We start from the raw sequence: 17067 nt of genomic DNA on the forward strand, positions 1-17067 counted from the left end.
GTACCCTGAAAAATTATCTCTCAAAGTTAATGGAGAAACAAGACGCTTCCATGACAAAGAACAACTGTAAGAGTTCCTGACCATCAATCCAACCCTAAAAAAATACTGAAGGACATTCTAGAGAGAGAGAAAAAAAAAGACCATGATTTCAAGACCAGCGACAGAGGGGGCTCACTGAATGGGGCAGACAGTGGAATGAAGGGGCAAAGTAGACAACCAGCAGCAGAAAAAGAGCATGGCAGAGATGAGACAGAAAAGGTTGGCCATAATCGCTAACATGTATGGCCTCAATACACTAATAAAAAGAAACACAGGCAGAGTGGATCAGAAGATAGGGTCCATCAAGATGCTCTATATAACAAATATATTTAGGACTGGGGATTTAGCTCACCTGCATAAGCGCCTGCCTGGCAAGCACAAGGTCATGAGTTCAATCTCCAGTACTAATATATATATATATATCCTGAAAGAGCATTTATGGACTAAAAGTCAAAGATGAGAAAATAATGCTCTATGTGACAAGGAACCAGAAAAAAGCGGGGTAGCTTGCCCATCAGCTGCAGATAGGTTGGAAAGACATAACACCTTCATACAATGGAGAACTATAAGGAAGCTATAAGGATGGAAAACCTTGCTTGTAATTAAATGGATACAACCTGAGACCAACCTCAGGGGTAAAAAGGTTTAGAACCACTTAGGTAAATAGCAGGTTGCCTCCCTAACCTAAAAACTAAAGGAGTTAGTGGGATACATAATGTACAATATACTCTGGAAAAGTGAAGGGGAGGAATTGTCTAAATAGGGAAGACAGAGGACATTGGTAATCTTGTATCATGATTTGAAACCCACATTGTTTCAGTGCTCTGTTTAGTTTGGATATATTCTGTTCCAGCTTGTGTCTTTGTACTAGATTTGAGGGCATAGACAAATATTCCAAAGATAGCAGGATATACTATGGTATACATTTTTAATCTATTAACTTAATCTCAAACCCTGTATTTCTTTCACTGCCTTGTTTTAACCGATATTATTTGAATCTGTCTTGTTCGATCACTGTCTTGTTTTGACTGATTTTATTCAAATTTGTTATGTTTGATAGTGTCAAGTCTGAGAGTATAGGCAACTACCCTGAGGACAAGATTCACTATGATACCCATTCTTGTCTGACTGTTATCCTCTCTTGAGTCCTATAATGTCTCCAATGTTTTGTTTTTACTGATTTTATCCCATACTGCTATGTTCAATTTTATTATACCTAATGATATGGGCAAGTCTATTGAAGATAAGAAGAGACATCATGGTAACCATTGTAGATCACCTTGTATTGTGGTTTTAAATTATGTAATATGTCCATCCTTTGGTTTTGAATGACCCCATTGTATTTTTTTCTTTTCTCATTTTATTCTTTTCAAAATAAAAATTAAAAAATTAAAAAATGACAATAGCCAATTGCTGAGTAGGAGCAATTGACATTAGAATTGTTATTTCTTTAATTTTCTTTTCTTTCTAATTTTCCATGTAAAATTTAGGAACAATAATTATTTTTAATTATAACTTTAAAAATTGTGATAATGAGACTTTTCCAGGTGTTTATACTTTGGCCAAAGTATATAAGAAATATGTTACCTTGTAACTCTTTTTTTTTTTTTTTTTTTTTTTTTTTTTTTTTTTTTTGGTCAAAGTGATTGTTTTCTTTTGAGACAGAGTCGCATGATTTAGCGAAGACTGCCCTTGAACTCACTATGTAGCCCAGATTGGCCTCAAACTTGCAACAATCCTCCTGCCTCAACCTCCCAAGACCTGGGATTAGACACACATCACCACATCTGGCTTGTCGAAGTGAGTGTGTAGGATGTACGCAGAACACGTGCGGGCAGGCACTTGTGAGTCGTCTTCGCGAGTTTGATGTTAAACACTGGGCTCCACACTTTTAATTCTGTGCTAGCTTTACAGAAAAGGAGACAACAGACTTCTGGATTTCGTAAGAACTAGCTGTAGACCCAGCATGATAGTTATTAATTATAGGTTGCTAGCAGTTATACTAGACGTTGTTTAGGGCGGATCACACTGGGAAGCACAGTAATCTGTGTGAGCCCTGTTTTTGCAGTTGGGCTAAACAGATACTCATTTGACATTGAAAACTGAAATCTCGTCAGATGAAAATGCAGCATAAAAATTCTCTGTAGACTCAGTTGACTAAGCGCAGTCAGATGTTACAAATATAAAAATCTATGAATCTTCATCAGTTTCAGGAGCACGGCTGTTTAAAAGATTGAAACAGCCCTCTAACACGCAGCAGTGCGTGTGCACAGCGACACCCAGTGGCGCGGAGGACTATTCCCCTAACTGGTGGTGGAGCAATTGATGAGCTCTGGGAATGAGGAAAAGTTGGTCACTTGCTGGCTCGGGTTGGGCGCCAGAGCTGTTCATCTTTCGAGGGTGATGGGGCCTCTGGGTGGGAGGCAGGCGGCGGCGACGGCGACGGCGGGAGCAGCAGCTGCGGGCTCAGGTGACACAGGCAGCTGGCGCAGGTGCGGGCGAGGTGAAGAGGGAGGAGCAGGCGGTGGGGAGCGAGCCGGGAGCAAGGTGTCTCTGCGAGTCTCGGCCGAACATGAGGAATCATTCAAGGGAAGAAAGAGGGACCCCAGCCCGTGGTGTCACGCGTGTAGTGTGGCTTGCAGAGCCTCCAGTGTGGAGGAACTCGGTGTCTGCATCCCACTGGCCCTGGGGAGCGCTGTGTCCTAGGAAAGGGCTCCTTAGTCCGCACAGACCGCTTCACCTTCCCAAGCCCACATCGCAGGCTTGTTTCTCGGTTTGCATTTTAGGACGCGAGGTCATTTGTTGGAATCCAGTGTCCTGCTCGGTAGTAACAGTGGCAACTTCATTATCTACCGAGTGCTTCCTCCCAGCTGAAGTTCCTCGTAGGAGCCTGGAAGTGGACGGCGACAGGCCCAGCCAAGGAACAGGACGATAGCCAGGAAGGGCAGGCTCCACCGCTGGGGTCAAAACGAGCCGATTTGACGCCAAAGCCTTGTGTTGCCACCACTTCCATGACAAATCCTGGCGATGACACGGTTCCCCGGGTTTTGCCACCTTTACTTTCAAATGGAGAAATGGTTGTCAGGGAAACCAGCTGGAGGCTTCTGTTTATTTATTTATTTATTTATTTGGTATCAGGAATTGAACTCACAACCGCATGCTTGCCTGGCAGATGCTGTGCTACCAAGCTACATCCCAGGCCCTTTGCTTGTTTGTTTGTTTGTTTTGTTTTGTTTTGGGTACTTGGAATCCAACTCAGGACCTCGCTCTTGCCAGGCAAGCACCTGTGCCGCCGAGCTACATCCCAGCCCTATTTTGTTGTACTATCCTGCCAGGCATTCTGTTCAGCCATCTCTACTTTTTCAGATGTCTGATTTGGGTGTGTTAAACCAAGGACCTAAGTGTCCAGCAACACAGCAGTTCAGCAAACCTCGTTTCCTGCTGGCTTCTTGCAATCTGGTTTCAGTTCCCTTCCTCTTCTGCTTAACTCTCTCCCTTGGGAATCATCATGACTGTCTTCTCCATTAAACCATGTGACCGGCTCTTAGCCCCTCCGTGGCCATGGATGGGGCCCACTCTTTCTGAGTCACTGTGTGTCTCGGCCCTTTCCCGATGTTATACCTAGCATCTCAGACTGAGTAACACACAGAGAGCAGGAATTTATTTCTTGCAGTTCTGGAGTCTGGGTGGTTCATGGTGGAGGAGATGGCAGCCTAGTGTCAGGAGAAGGTTTGTGAGATGGTGCCTGGTTGCCATGTCCTCTGGAGAGGATGAACGCTGTCCCCATGTGGCCAAAGGGACGGAAGAGCACAAAGGGACCGAGTCTCTTATGAGCACTGGTCCCATCCATGACAGCATAGCCTCCGAGGCCTCATGACCCCTGGAAGAGCCCACCACTCCATGGCATCACTGAGGGGAGAGGGTTCCAGCATGAACTCGCTCCAGGGCACTGTGTTTGCGTTGTTCTCCTGCTCTTTGCTCCATCAGCTCCCTCCTCACTAGGCACTTTTCTGTTCCAGGCCTTTCCTCCTCATCTGCTTCTGTCTCAGCACTTCTCTCCAAATTTCAACCATGACCGTTATGCAAACAATCTTCTTCAGTCAGACCCTGGTTTGGCCTTAACTGCCCTCTGAACCACTTTTCCTCTGCCTACAGAAGCCGGCACTGCCTGAGGTTCAAGGCACTTAACTGAACTGGCCACCACTATCAAATGACCATGCTATTTCCACACCTCATGTCTCCAGCCCACTTCCTTCCAGACCCTGGCTTGCTCTCCCAGCCTAACCACATCTCTCTAAAGCCTGGCTGCCACCTGAGTCTGAGAGATTACCTTCACCCACCACTCAGTCTGTGAACCCCAGCCCCACCGCCACCTCCACCCAGCCCATCAGCAGCAGCTGACCTCAGTGTCATCACCAGCAGCACGATCACATGTGCCCGGCTGGTTCCTGCTGGCAGCGCTAACCTCTGTAAATCCCTTCCCCCAGGCTTTCCTGCTAACTAGCTCTCTGGTTCTCAATCTTTGAGAACAACTGCTTTGTCCTTTATGTAGGCTTTGCCAAATTTCCCTTCATGTCCTCCCTGTGAGTGCTGGTCTGCCCGTGAGTTCTATCTTTTGTTCTCTTCTTTCTTCTCTCTTTTCATTCTATCCCCTTCATAGTAACCCCTGTTATCATGCCAAATACCTGGATCCCTTTTCTGTCTTGGTAGGAGATAGCATTAGACTTCTCCTTCAGAGGATAAAAAGAGAAGGAATCTGTTTCCTGGCTGTCCTTGTAGTTAGGGCGGGACAGGAGCACATGACCCAAACTCCAGCTATATCTGCCCAACCCTGGCCAGCAGGGGTCATGGAAAGGCTAAATGCCAGTGTGTGAGAGAGAGGGACTCAAGGGGCAGCACAGCCTCAGGCCTGCACCCCGTGTCCGCAGACCAGCTCTAGACAGGACTGTGGCCGTTATTTCTAGCTGCACCTGATCCTGTTTCTCCACCTCTCTGGAAAACAATTTGCCCCACACAGTATCTGGTTAGCAGTCTCTTTTCCTTCCAGGGTGGCTTCTATCACATGTGGCTATGAAGCCCACACAATTAAACCCGTGTACTCATGGATCCCAGATCCATCTCCCAACCTGAACATGAAGTTGTAAGTCTCTATCCAATATCCCAATAGGATCTCAAACTCTCCAGTCTAGAGAGTGACTCTTAAGGATTTTTATCATGAAGCCCACGATTCAGCCAGACAGAGTTTATCTCCATTTGAGGAAGAGAACGGCATCTAGACTCATCTCTAGTTTCCAGCCTCATGCACTCTTTAGAAGGCTCTGGCTGTGCACAGCTCTGTGCCAGGTGCTGTGATCTATCCGAAGGGAAGCTGACCAGGATCAATAAGCCACAGCCTCTGACCTCAAAGACATCCACAGTGTAGCGGGCTAATTCTTTAAGAGAAGAAAAGATCTGCTGTAAATCCAGCTTCTCTAGTCTCCTCTGTCACTTTATTTTACTGATTGTATTCTTTATTCCCTGAACCTTACACCTCTAGCTCCTCCCCCTTTAAACTACACATACATGTATCTCTCTAATTTTAGGGGGAAAAAAAAAACAACCTAAACTAAGCTAACTCATCTGACCTAAGCAGCTAATCTAGTTAGAGTATGCAGACAATAATCTTGGCTCAGTACTTTCACCTCCTCTCTCTTTTTTAAAGAAAAAAACTTTTACTAAAATAATGCACACATATATTAAGTTAAAAGTAATAGTAATGATAATAGCTAATATTCCTTGTGCTTCTACTGTGCTCCAGTTGCCATTTTCAATATTTTATAGAAATTCTCTCATTATCTCCCCACCCTAAAGCTAAGTACTATTATTATACTCATTTTATAACTTCAGCAAGTGAGTACAATAAAATTCATAATAAAAATGAATGATTCTCTGCCCTAGCTTTCCTGCTGGGAGCTCTTCCGCCCAGAACTTTTCCAGTGGCTGTTTTTGTTATAACTGCTACATTTACAGAGTGTGCTTATGTTATGTCCTTTTCAAAAGGTGCCATGTGTTGTTTCGGTGAATTCAGACACTGTCTTTTGACTTGAGGTAAAAATTTTGCTCTGTGGCTCTGGTAATAAAATCCTGCCTGTCCATCCTCAGAGCTCGCCATGATTACCAGAGTTACTCTTACATCTTCCGTTAATAACCGCAGCAACCTCATCACACTGAATGTTTCATCCCTGTGCCCATCAACCCTACAAGTAGGAGTCACTCCATCATTTGTAGGGTGAGGGCTGCGGTCGCCTCAATATTCCCTGCACTCACTTCTTCTCCATTATTTTTTCCCCTGACCCTTAATTCTCTGATCCCTCCTTCAAACTCATATTCTGAATGACAGTGACATCCGTGGTGTCAGTTCACGGAAACACAATCAGCCTTCCCGGGGTGGGGAAGGCCTGTTGTCCAGTGAGATACCTGGCTTAGAATTGTGATCTACTACTAATGACAGTGTGACCCTGGACAGGAGAATCCACTTCTGTGTGCCTCAGATCCCTGAGGTATCAAGTGAGAGCCCTACAAGCACCTCCCTGACGGGGTGGTGACATGTGCACCTGCTGGGGTCTGGCACCTAGAGTGCTCCCAATAACGTTGGTTCTCTGTTCATCACTCGCCCCTGTCCAGGGCTCGTGATGCCTGCTAGTTCCCACTTTCCCCCACAATTTTATTCCTAGTCCTGTGATCCAATCACCACCCAGGAGTGCTGCTGAGTGGATAAAATACCACGCCAGTCTGAGCTGAGGAATACTAGGCGGAGGGAAGAGGAAATACATTCATTCATTCATTCATTCATTCAATTTGCTGAGTGCTTACAATCTGCCAGGCAGTATTCTAGGAGGTGGGCAACCAGGAGTAGGCCAACCTCATGTTTAAAAATGTGTCTTGTTCTCATGGGGCTTATTTTCAATTAGGAAGTTAGCAAACCAGGTAAGGAGGTAAAACACACTAGAGGTGACACAGTCTCCCTCAGTATCTGCAAGGCATTGGCTCCAGGACCCCCATGGACACCAACCCCCACCGACACCCACATCCCTTATGGAAACTGTGGTGCTTGCCTGGAACCAGGTACATCCTCCGTGTACCTAGATCATCGCCTCCGGATCGCTTGTAACTACGCCTGAGACCATGCAAGTGCTAAGCCCGCCACTGGGAGACCTGGCAGTGAGGGACTGGCGGCCAGGAGGAAGGCCTGCCATGGTCTGCAGACACCATCTCCTTTTCCGGGGTGTTTTCCGGCTGGGGCTGGGGATCCACACGTGCAAAACTCACAGGTGTGCAGGGCCATCTGCTGACAGGGAAAAAGAAATTGGCGTGGAGACAAATGAAAAGGGTCAGGAGAACGTACCAGGCACTACATGTTTGGGTGAAGTGGTCAGGACAGTCTTAGAGACTGTGGCTCGGGATAGAAGTGACAAAACGGCACAGGCGCAGGGGTGGCCTTCCACTGGGGGAGACCCCGCAGACAGTGGGCACCCCAGCCTCTTGGAAGCAGCAAGCTGGAGGAGGACAGGCGCTGAGTCAGAGGAGGCAGCGGAGGAGAGCCATCATGTAGCACTGAGTCAGACCCAGCGCTGAGACATGAGCTGGGACCCATAGGTGCCGCTGGCTGGGCTTCAGCTTACCTCCTCCCAGCCTGGTGCAGGGCCCAGAGAAACAACTTCTCTCTCCAAGCCTAACTTCTACGTCCTCCTCCTCATTCAGCGATAAACCTCCCACTCCCTTTCTGCACATGCCCTGAGCCCTCTCCAATCCCAAGTCTCCACGAACACCCAAGCCTCTCCCCCCCCCAGCCCCCTTTCTGTCTCCTGTCTTACACAGGCAGGTGCTCCTTCAAATCAGCAGTTAATACATCATCAACTCCTCCCCAGCCAGAACTGGGAAAAGTAGTCCCACTTCTTTGTTCTCCCTGAGAGCCTCTGTACCCCCTGCCCTGAGAAGCTCTCCTGTGCCTGCATTAAAGGCCTCCTCCTCCTCTGTCTCCTTCTTATGTCTCTCATTTTCTCTGCACTGCTTCAGACTGTGTGCCATAAATACTCAAGGACTGCTTAGTATGCACCTCAGGCATGTATGTGTGTGTGTGTGGCAGGTGGTGGTTCCAGAAAAAAGCAGCATAAGGAATGACCACAAGTTCCTGTCTCGAGCAAACTCGACCCTTCTCTCAGCCAGTGACCACTGGGGAAACTGGCCGTGTGGGAAAGGTCACCTGAGCGCTGGCTGTGGGGACGCTTCCTGTCTCTTGCTGTGCGTGCACAGTGTTGTACGAGTGAAGAGTACATGCTAAAGGGCTGGGTTCACAGTGAAAGTGAGTCTGTCTTTCTACTAGGACCATGTCAGTGTGTCCGTCTATTCACCCATTTGTCCAGTCTGTGTTACATAAGGGACGCTGCACTAGGTCACCTACTAGGAGTTCTTTTGAGAGACAGAAGTAAAAATAGTCTGTAATCAGCCAGATCTGAGGGTCTGGGGCTCAGAAGGGACAGGGGATGAGGTCATCTCTGCAGGGCTGGGAAAGAGGAAGACGCAGGCTGACCTCCATGGACAGCCACCATCAGGTCCCGGGAGGGGAACCACGCACGGTGGAGATCACCCAGGGCTTCGTAAGGATGACAAGAAGTGAGGACCTGGGTTGGTGACTGCAACTGTGGAGGAGGAGAGAGGGAGGAGGAGTGGGGCTTTCTTTTCTGCTTTCTGTTATGTCATCAGTGTGTGTTCTTGCTGTGTCACCCAGGCTGGCCTTGAACTTGGGGTCCAGGAGTGGGGGCTTTCTTATCTGACGGGGGGGGGGACTCCCAAGGCAGCATGGTTTGAAAAGACCATGCTGCTATTTCCTCCCAACATTCATTCTCCCACTAGATTATTCAGCTGGGCACAAGGCTTCCCAAAACAAAGATGATTTGCCACTGTTCCCTGCAGTTATGCACAGCCATGAGAATTAGGGCCGACTGGTTCCTATAAGCAAGCCTGTCCTGAGACAGCTTCACACCTGCCCTGAAGGAGCTGCTTACTCAGAGGAGTCTTTACCCACTTTCCTGCTTCCCTGGCATTGGAAGATGGACATGACTGATGGCACGGCTGCCGTCTTCTTGCACCATGAAGCAACCTTTAGAATAAAGACCACAGAAAATAAAACAAAGAACTAAGAGGTACCAAGTCTATGTCGACCTCAGAGAACAACGTTCTTTGGCACCATTAGGCCACCCACATCTGGATGTTAGAGCAAAAGAAACACAATCTAATCTAGGGCTGCTATTTTAGCATCTACCTAAGGCTTTCTCTAAATCTAAACCCAATTAGCAAACAAAAGGACAATAAGACAAGTCCAGAGATGACTATAATAGAAATGACATCATTGAAATGAAAATAGATTAAAAGTCATTGAAGGAAATTCTATCTAGGAAACATACTAGTGTTCATTTAAGACCAGGGATCCTGCCCAAGAGCCCCTGATGTTAGGAAGGAAATGGGCAGGGAAAAGAGGACAGTAGGGAGTACCTGTCCCTTGATAAAATGTGCAATGTGCTCCCCTCTTATCTGTCACTGGTCCCCCGGGGCAAATACTTGCAAAGCCTAATCCAAGAAGATAAAGGGCAACTGATGATTTTTTTCCTACTTAGCGCATTCCTTCCTTGTTAGAAATAAGCCCCCAGCTGCAATTTGTCATGGTGCAGAAAATAAAGCACTCAGACACCAAGAAATCTTGATCTGACTTTTTACTTTTGCAAAGGGGTGCAAGCACATCACGAGGTAGCCAATGCGCTGGGGCGGGGGTGGGGGTGGAATTTTAAGCCCCAATGGGAAGCAACTATGCGTCAACCCCTGGCAGAGTGTAGACGCCTACAGTCCATCCCGTTGGCTGAGGGCGGGGCCGTGTGCTGCTGGGTCAGTTAGATGCAGGGGATGTGCAGTTGGGAAGGGAAAGTCCGCGATTGTTTCCTTGGAAGCCGGCTGTATTCTGAGAAAAGGTACCCGGCCACCATTTCTTGGAGCTCAGGATATTAATAGGGAGAGGGTAGCAGCAGACGGCCAGGTCATTTAAACCCAAAATGGAGTTGCTTCAGCCTAGTACTTTGACAGAAAGACAAAGTCTACTTCTCACACTTTTAACCCATTAAAACAAGGGATACACAGTGGGTTTGTGCTTTAATTTGGGCTGTAAAATTCTCAGAATCCAAGTGATTCTGGGTTTTTTTAAATATAAGGCAGATTACAAATTATATAAATGATTTTCCTGATGTATTTCTCTTCCTTGGTATGAAGGTATAAGTTAAAGTAATGCCATATTAAAAAGTCTGTTTTGAACAAATGACCAACTCCATTACAAAAAGCTGATTTTAAAAAGTTGATTCGGGGTGGGTATAGCTCAGTAGCATAAGCATCTGCTGGCAAGTGCAAGGTCCTGAGTTCAATCCCAAATAAATAAATAAAAAGTTGATTCAAAGAAAGCACATGGAAAAATCTCTCACAAACTCTCCAGATAAAGGGTAAAATTTTCATTCTTCTTATAGGAATGACACCTGTTGGAGACCACTACGAAGAGTTCTGAGCAGGATTTAAAGTTAACCAATTGGCTTTCTACGTTTACCTGTCTGTCTGTCCCACGCCAAGGCCCTGTGTCTGGAAATGGGCAGCAGACTCCTAGTAAGTGAGCTTCTGTGACTCTCTTGTCACAGCTAATGCCTGTAGTGGCCTGTGATGCTGACAGTACAGGACAAGGCCACAGGTGAGAACACCTGGCTGCAGCCTCAGTTAACTGATAAACTCCGTAGCTGTAGGGGTCGATCTCCTGTAGTGACTGTCCTAGCATAGTTTACTACTTAGAGAAGTCTGAACCCACTCCCACAGTTTTTGTTAGCTCCCATGCTATCCACTTTTACTCCTTTCTTTGTGAAAACTGAATAAATGTGAGCATCCAGAGACGTTCTTGGTCTCAGCCCTCAGAATCTCAAATTCTGCTAGAGGGTTTTGGTCCTCCTAGAGGCCTAAAATCACATCACTTGTCTCGTTTTTTGAGGGCCAGATCAGTCCAGGATAGATACCATTACAGAATCACAGGCTTGAATTTTATCCCATGCTAAGATACCAGAAATATTGCATTTCCTAAATCGATTTCAGCTGCTTGAGCTTGGAGGGGAAATCCAGTGAGTCATTTTGTAGCCACCTTGTCTGTTTGGTGGGACCTCGTGACAATCCTGTCACAAGCAAGAGGATGAGGTGGCCTCTGTTCCCAAGGTTGCACCTTGGCTATTGCTCAGTGGACTCCAGGACACTGCACAGCTGGGCTGCTGTCCTAGGGTGCACTTCACAAAAGCTCTTTCCAGGACTTGGGATTGCAACAGCCACCAACCAGTCTGAAAGATGACTGTGTCTGAGAATACTATATCTGCCCTCAGTGTGTGTGTTGGGGTTGGGGGGAGCCCCTTGCCTTTTTCCCAGATACAGAAACTTGAAACATGCAATCTCTTTTCTCAAGTGGACAGGAGAAGAAAGAATAACCTCCACCCATATTTTTCTCCTAATTCGGCACAATGTTAAACTTACACAACTGAAGATAGTAACCAGATTTTGAGCCTATTATTCCGAAGTATTATTATTGCAATGGCTCACAAGTAGAATATTTCATTTTACTTATCTGATTTGAGTTTCAGTTCTGTCTCTGGCTTCAGTTTATAGGCAATGACAGTGTAATCAGATAATGAGTACTAGGCTCTTCCCTCGAACTGTCTGATAATGTGAGTTCCTAGTAAGACTCTGAGTTCTGCTAAATGTTCTATGTCCACATCCCACACAGAACTGACATCCCCGGCCCCTAACATGCTACATTGCCACCTCTGAAATGTCTGTAGAGAAAATCACTTGGCGGGGGAGGCGCTAAAGATTTAAAAGGCTTCATTAAGACTGTTCTAAGACTAAATTGGAAGGTAAGAGAGTAGAAATCTAACATTAGAATGATAACTAAGTTCTAATCTGATTTAAATTTGTTTTCTTTGATCATTTTCTTTTTTTTTTTTTTTTTGTCTTTTTCCTTTTTATCGGTAACAGGGATTGAACTCACGACTGCCTGCTTGCAAGGCAGGCGCTTATGCCACTGAGCTAAATCCCCAGCCCGATCATTTTCATATTTTGAGTGTTATGATTATTGGCAGTGAAGGTGACATGTTTAACATTTAGATGGAAATGCTTAAATTTGTTTACAAAGAAAAAGAAATCTAGAGACTTGGTTAAATGCCACTGATACATGTTTAGTTTAGCATTGTGTATGTATTTAAATTTATTTGTTTTAACCCAACAACACAAATGTGTCTCCTTTCGAGAACACAAAGAAGCAACTCATTCTTCTGAAAACTAAATATTTGACTTCCCTTTCATATAGAAACTTTATGTCTGAAAAACCAAATAGTCACTGAGGGAAATTTTGTACTACAAAAGAATTCCAGTCCATAAGTAGAGAAACGCAATATGATGCCTCTGTTTGCAAACCCCAAATGAAGGAATGGATCCTAGCAATGACTATCAAGGGCTGTTAGCATCACTGAGTGAGGACAGACACCATGTGTCTTCTGATAACAGTACATAATGCTACCTGTGAAATGGCCTTGCCCCAAACCCGAAACTCTTGCAAACCAAATCTCTAAATCTATGTACAAATTTACAGGAAACACAGGGAAGAGAAACGTTCAAAAATCCTGTGGGCATCAGTTTGGGCCTTCAATATCACCCAAAGGCCCGTGCACTGAGGCAAGCCTGCCAGTCTGGTTGGGGGAAGGGCTGGAGCCCCTGGGGGTGGGGCCTGGCGAGAGGAAGTCAGGTCACTAGGGGCGCCCCATGAAGGAGGTGTTGGAACCCACTCCTCCCTCCTCTTTTCTAGACAGCATGAGGCGAGCAATTTCCTTCTCCATACACCTCTGACACATGCCCAGGCTGACAGGGCCAGGTGACCAAGTCTGAAACCTCTAAACTGAGAGCCAAAATAAAGCCCTCTTCCTTATAAATTGACTGAGATATTTCGCATCAGTGTTGGAAAGCTAACCCACTGAGAAAGGGATTTGTAAAGAAAAAAATCCAGATTTTTTTTTTGTACTACGGATCAAACCACTACCTTGTTCTTACCAAGCAGACGCTTATACCACTGAGCTAAATCCCCAGCCCAACATCAACATTTTTACAGGCCAAAGAAACAAGACCTTTTTTTAAAAAATAACACACGAGCAACAAAAAATGTTATTAACTACCATCTAGTCTCAATATGTTGTCCTTATATGGATTGTAACTCCTACAAGCCATTTTAAAATTATGACCAATAGAGTCATAAAACTTATACCTCAGTATTTGGGAAGAGTTATTGTTAAAATTTTCAGATGTGGTAATGGTATTGCTGATGTTTCTGTTTTTGTTTAGAAATAGACATTAAGGTATTTGTGGACAAAGTATAGATAAAATAATTGGATAGTGGTATTGGATACAAGGGAGCAGTTTATATTATTTCTACCTTAAACAGTCTGTATCTTTTAAACATATGAGGAAAAATTTAGCCAGGAAAAGATATAAATGAGATTTCCCTCAAAATAATGCAGTTGGGGGCAGAGGAGGTAGAGCTGTCAGTTCTCAGATGAAATGAGATCTGTCATCACGCACTGTTAGTTGTTGAAGCGTAGAATCAGATGCATGACTTAACAAACAGTTTATAGACAACAGAAATGTACCTCTCACACTTCTGCAGGGTAAAGGATCCAAGATGGAGGGGCTGGTGGATGCAGTATCTGCAGGAGGCCTGCTTCCTCCATAGATGTTTGCTTTTCCTCTCAGGATGGGACAGGCTTGCTACTTCTCTGCCCTCGAGTGATCTTAACAGCTGCCCCCTAATGTCACTATCCTGGTTAGCAACACACATAGTGTGAGGGGGCCAGAACACTCAGGTCACAGACCCTCCCTGGACTTTTCTAGGTGACTCACATTTCACAGAATGAAATAGTTCAATAAACAGTAGAAGTAAACATGTACATATAGTGAGACATTGATTTGACAAATTGGAATAATTATAAAGTACTTCACTTGCAAAGGAGGCTGGCACTCAAAAAGGACGTTACCGCAGACTTCTCATTCCATCCTGTCTCTGGGGCTCATGGTCACAGTCACCCAACTTTTCAGGCACAACTCAGTGTGGGAGTTAATCTGCCAGAACAGACAAGCAGCCAACAGGGCAGGAATAAATCACTCCCCAAGTCTCACTGGCATAAAGCAACAGTCTTGTTTTAGAGATGTTCATTAGAATCTCTCAGAGACTTGGGGTGATGGAACATCCTGGTATCATACTCTGTGTATTGCTATGCTAATAGAAAGTTAACTTTGGAAATCCTACTTTGCAAAGAATCCGGTCTAGACATGAACGTATAATTTCTGCTCATAATTCATGTGCCTGACTCAGCCATGTGGCCTTACTCAGCCAGAGAAGGCCTGCGAATATGCTACCATTATAGGCCCAGAGGAGAAGAGAGGAGAGAAGAGGAGGGGAGGGAAGAGGGAGGGAGGGGAGTGGAGGAGAAGAGAGGAGAGCCAAAAGCATATATTCTTATAGATGGACCATCCTGGCACCTTCCCATGGTGGAAGAAAGGGAGAAAGTAAATCCAAGGGTTTTTTTTTTCTTTAAATTTAATAAGGACTCTAATTCATCCACAAGGCCTATCCCCTCATGACTGAGGCCCTGGCTTGTAATGCTACCACACTGGCCATTAAGTTACATCGCAGGAATTTGGGGGACAGTCAGACAATAGCAGAGACACTGCTCCATTTAACAGCTGATTTCAGTGGCCTGGGGCCATATAACAAGGATTTTCTTGAGAAGATAAGTGAGTAAAATGTCTTAGTCCTTTTCCTTGTTACATGAACGTCTGTAGCATAATACACAGCTCTTACACACCGATGGTTGACTAACTGCTCCAGGCCTGTTCAGAACAACAAATTCCTGATTCTAAAATTGCTTGTTAGCCTAAGACCAACCAGGAAACAAGGAAGATATGAAAACTAGTTGAGTTTCATTTGCTTTGGTATTTTCTGCACCAAGGTTATTTAAGAAAAAGGAACAGCTCTGAAAGTTCTTGTTACTAGGGAATTTAAGCCTCCTAAAGTCAAGATTCCTGTTCTCCAAATAATTAAAAACTGATGATTTAAGCCATGACCAGCTAATCTCAGGAAGAAAACTGGCCAAACATAATTGGCTTTCTGAACTGTAAAAATCACTTACAGTTATAAATTGAGCTCTTTAGAGATCAAAGCTGATATATTAATATTTTTTAGTATGTAATGATGACCCAAACCCTCCCTAGGATTCTTTTTTTTTTTTTTTTTTTTTTTTTTTTTTTTTTTTTTGGTCTTTTTCCTTTTTATCGGTACCAGGAATTGAGCTCACAACTGCCTGCTTGCAAGGCAGGAGCTTATGCAGGAGCTTATGCCGCTGAGCTAAATCCCCAGCCCCGCTTTGGTATCATTTTCATTAATATACATTTCAAATGCAGGCTTCTTCTTCATTTTAACCAACAAAGGAAATCATAGAAAATTTAATTGACCAAGACTCCATGCAAAGATCTTACAATGTTATCAACTTCCACTTATCTTTTATGCTAATAATTATGCCAGCAAACAAAATAATGACTGTATTGGAAAAGGCTAAAACCATGCAGATACACTAGGTAATTGTTCCAACTCCTAAAATAGTGTACTGCACTAAGGAAACACCTACACACAAATAAAAGGGATACAAAGCACAATTTTATTTCTTTTTTTTTATTTAAGCACAATTTTATTGCTATGTGAGAAGCATTTGAGTATTTAGTGGCTTGTTTACTTTCCTTATTATTTAGTGGAAAGCCACAAACTAATGTGTTTTGTTTTTTTTGTCTTTTTCCTTTTTACCGATACCGAGGATGGAACTCACGACTGCCTGCTTGCAAGGCAGGCGCTTATGCCGCTGAGCTAAATCCCCAGCCGCTAATGTGTGGTTCTTAAATCTGCTACAAAATAACATCACTGAGCAAACTAATATAGCTCCATGTTACAAAATAACACAAAGCCACAAACTAACTTGAATTTTTGAATGTTAACAAAGTAACATAATTTATTATAAAATGTAATTGTTTTTAAAACTGGAAAGTAATTTTGAACCAAAAAAAAAAAAAAAAAAAAACCACATAATTTTTTAAAATGCAAGGTTTAGGACTGGGGATTTAGCTCAGTGGCATAAGTGCCTGCCTCACAAGTGACAAGGTTGTGAGTTTGGTTCCTGGTACCAAACAAATAAATAAAATCCAAGATTTATGCCTTAATAACCTTTCATTTTTACTTACTGAGAGTACACATGGAGAGGGGTTAGACTAAGTTAATTGAATTAACTTTTATTACATGGTTAAGGAAATCAGTTTAATATAATAGATACGATTTAACCCAGAAAACCCCACAAGACTGTATTTATCTCTTTTTCCTCAATTCAGTTCTCTGCAGCATCTCACAATGAAAGCACCATTACATGAAGCCCAAGGCAGTCACGGTCCATAAATCAGTGCTGAAACGAGAACAAGACTCTCCTTTAGTTTTTACCTTTGATGTCAGAAATTCAGAAGTTTGGTTAAGATTTACCCACAGTGTTTGTTACTACTTTATTGTTTCTTATACATTTCAAAATGTACTTACAGATTTTATCTGAGCTTCTTGATTTTTGGCAGTTCTCACAAAATGTAGCCATGTGTTACTTCAGGGGAATTTATGTGATTATCTTGCGATTACAATATTTATTTTCCTCTGACAAGCAAACAGCAGCTCCACCACCAAGGCTGAATTGCCACACTGTGTAAGAGGGAAATCTGCCCTCGACAGTGCGCTCGTGTGTGCTGTTAGAATAAAGTAAGTGCTGGTGCTTCAACCAGGTAGTGGTCACAGCAGGGAAAATTTCTGAACTCCAGGTTTTGCACGCAGAGCACAAATGTCTACCCTCAGGAGTG

At 44.2% G+C, this 17067-nt stretch overlaps 1 long non-coding RNA gene across 1 annotated transcript; it reads left to right on the top strand.

Moving 5' to 3' along the window:
- Positions 1-2260: 2260 nt before the first annotated feature.
- On the top strand, positions 2261-5504 carry LOC111754481 (uncharacterized). Its single transcript, XR_002789160.2, has 2 exons — positions 2261-2531; positions 2826-5504. It is a non-coding gene; the product is annotated as an uncharacterized LOC111754481 (long non-coding RNA).
- The last annotated feature ends 11563 nt before the right edge of the window (positions 5505-17067 follow it).

This window comes from Cavia porcellus, unplaced genomic scaffold, assembly GCF_034190915.1.
Source record: "Cavia porcellus strain 051 isolate PalLab524CR breed Dunkin Hartley unplaced genomic scaffold, mCavPor4.1 scaffold_2, whole genome shotgun sequence".
NCBI classification, from domain to species: domain Eukaryota; kingdom Metazoa; phylum Chordata; class Mammalia; order Rodentia; family Caviidae; genus Cavia; species Cavia porcellus.